Source organism: Salvelinus sp. IW2-2015, unplaced genomic scaffold, assembly GCF_002910315.2.
Source record: "Salvelinus sp. IW2-2015 unplaced genomic scaffold, ASM291031v2 Un_scaffold3249, whole genome shotgun sequence".
Taxonomy (NCBI): domain Eukaryota; kingdom Metazoa; phylum Chordata; class Actinopteri; order Salmoniformes; family Salmonidae; genus Salvelinus; species Salvelinus sp. IW2-2015.
The window spans coordinates 11,341-14,175 of record NW_019944536.1 but is presented as its reverse complement, the minus strand read 5'-3'; positions in this window follow the sequence as shown (position 1 = coordinate 14,175).

Sequence of the window (2,835 nt, the reverse complement as noted above, 5' to 3'; positions counted from 1 at the left end):
CTGTTCTTTATCCTGTTGACTGTTTATCATTGTTTACAATTATTTATRGGTATTTATGTCAATATTTTGGTATGATMCAACTGTTGTTTGTTGTTGCGTTGCTTCCTGGAAAGCACGTYTAGCGTTATTTTTTACCGTACAAAAACAATATTTATTTTCATTACTTTTTACTCCCCATTTTGAGAACCAATGTGATCTTTTGATTAAAATGCTTCAGATTGAGTCCCAAAATGAATCCAACAACTCTTGGTCTCATATGTATGTCATTGACAATATGTAACTTTAGACAACAATGTTACTCTCCCCCCTTTTCCGTTTGGAACATTTTAAAGGCAATGTTCCTGAGTTAGCGGAGACTACATTCAGGGTAAACACTGCATATGTCGGCTCAATCGGAAATTACCTTCAAATGAAAATTACCTTCAAATGTCAATCGGTTTACAAAGCGGATCTTCAACGTTCCGGATTTAATCTAGAAAATAGTTTGCTAGGATTAGTGCCTTTTATTCATGGCCACCAAGAGAAGCCAGGCTTCCCCCCCAAAATGTACCAAAGCATTTCAATTAACATACATTATTTTATCTTTCGTCTTTTTGTGTTTCATAATTTTCCTTTAATTCTCAAGAGGCTGAATGTATCTCACAGGAGAAAGCATTGGAGCGAGTGAAACAGCACCCATCTATCATAAACTGTCTCGTCCAAACGAGTATGACATTGTTGCTGCCCATAGCATTGAATGCAAGGGAAGCCAGCGAGCATTTGGCTTCACTTGACAAAAAAAAGTTTTAAAAAATGTGCCAATCGGCATTGAGCTAAACTGAGCGAGCTCAATTGTGAATGGTCCTGCCAGAAAAAAATGATTGCCTTGGGAAGRCAATTTGTATTTAGCGTCTCCCCTATCAAATCGCTTTGAGAGCATACATCATCAACAGAAACCATTTGAATTGTTGCATCTCGTGGTGCGTTCGTGAATTCACTCTGGCTATCTACTCCGATTTCAGAGTACTCTCGTTTGAGTGTGCCAGAGCGCAGAATAACTGAATGCTCAACACCCGTTGAATACGACRGGTGTCAGTAAACGTCGGCAAAAAAGCATAATTAAAATGTTGCCAGCAGCACAGTTAGTCACCAACGCTCTAGATAACATGAAAACAGCCTTACCAGCTTTGCTAGGGCGAGTAAAATGGTCAGAGTGAGGTGTTCTCTCATTTGTGTCTGGAAGTAGCTAGCCAACGTTAGCCAGTTAGCTTGGGTGCTTGACTGCCGTTGTGAGGTCAGAACGCTCGGATCAACCCTAATTCTCGGACAGAGTCCAGTGTGTGCTCTGAATGCTCCAAGAGCCGAAACGCTCTGAATTTATGAATGGACAATCTGACGACCGCTCTGAATTTACGAACGCCCAGTGCGCACTCTGGCACTCCAGATTGAATTTACGAACACACCCTCGTTGTATTGTTGTCCTCCGGTGGCTAAATAGGTAGCTAGCTAAAATTGTCCCTTTCATAAATTATTTGGATTTGAACTTAATTCTCCGTACTGGCCAATGATTATAATGGTGATTCTGATCCAACCATTAATTCATACYTTATTGTGCCCCTGGCCTGAGAGGTAGCTAGATGTTGAAGGCTAATGTTAACTAGKTAACGCTYCCCATGAATGGAAGTTAGGCTTGCGATCAAYCATTTAGCCAGATGGCCGAGGACAACWAAAAATAAAACCTTGTACTGTATSACAGAGTGATAGACCATTTCAMCAACATGAAAGAGAGGAGGACCGCATTGACTTCCCCAGTGGTTTGACGCACCGCTACTGGCTAGGATGTATTYCGATGGACGCCAATGGTACAGTTAAATGGGGGGAATTCTAGTAGCCTATKATGTGTCCTCTTATGGAGAGACTAAGGGGACATTTCTGACCAGCATCCCATTCACAGRSCGACMAGCCAAAATCGATGTCTTACCCTTAACTTWAACCGTAACCTTCAATTTTACAAATTCAAWAATGTAATATTYGTTTGCACACTAGCCACGTCGCCATCGTTTTTCCCGTCCTCTAACGGTGAGAGGTAAAGGCAGCATGGTCCTGATACTCAATCATTATTGGCAGTYATCAATARTACCATCTCTACCAAACAGGCTGCAATAGAGTTGACTGCTTTCCAATACTTTTTATTGAATGGATGGACATTGACATAAARATGTAGAAAAACCCATACACAGTATGTCACGTTTATAAGTACGACTGCAATCCCACTCTGTATGAGATTGAGTTGAATGAGGATRGACTCACATCCAGGGGTGGTTCTCCGTGTTACAGGAGGTTCCCAGTATCTCCATGCGGTGGCACTGTAGCTGCACTGTCCCTATCAGAAAGCTCACGGTCCCTCTTTTTGCAACATGGATAATGTGCATCACATGAGCGCTGTTGAACGCAAGTCGCGTGGCCAGGTATCACATTTGTYTATGATTTCAAATCACCTATGAATGTGGTTCAAATCAGATGAAAAAATATCCGATTCCATTTGCTTTTTGGCTGTTTGGACCTCAGGAAAAATATCAGATCTGTAACAGGAGATGTGAAAACACTGAAACCAGTCTTAACAAAGCCATAAGTTAAACAGAGTCTAAAGTGGCTTCTGCATATTTCATTCATCTGCACTGATGTTGAAAAACTGGACATCAAAATGCCTGCTACTAAAAGAATAGTAAAAAGGTGATCAGATTGGAGGGGTTGTACAGAATGTCATATTAACTGTTGCAAACATCCACAACACCTCTGGGTGATTGGTGCGTTTATGAGTSAAGTTCAGCTGTGTCACACAATGTTGCTGGGTTT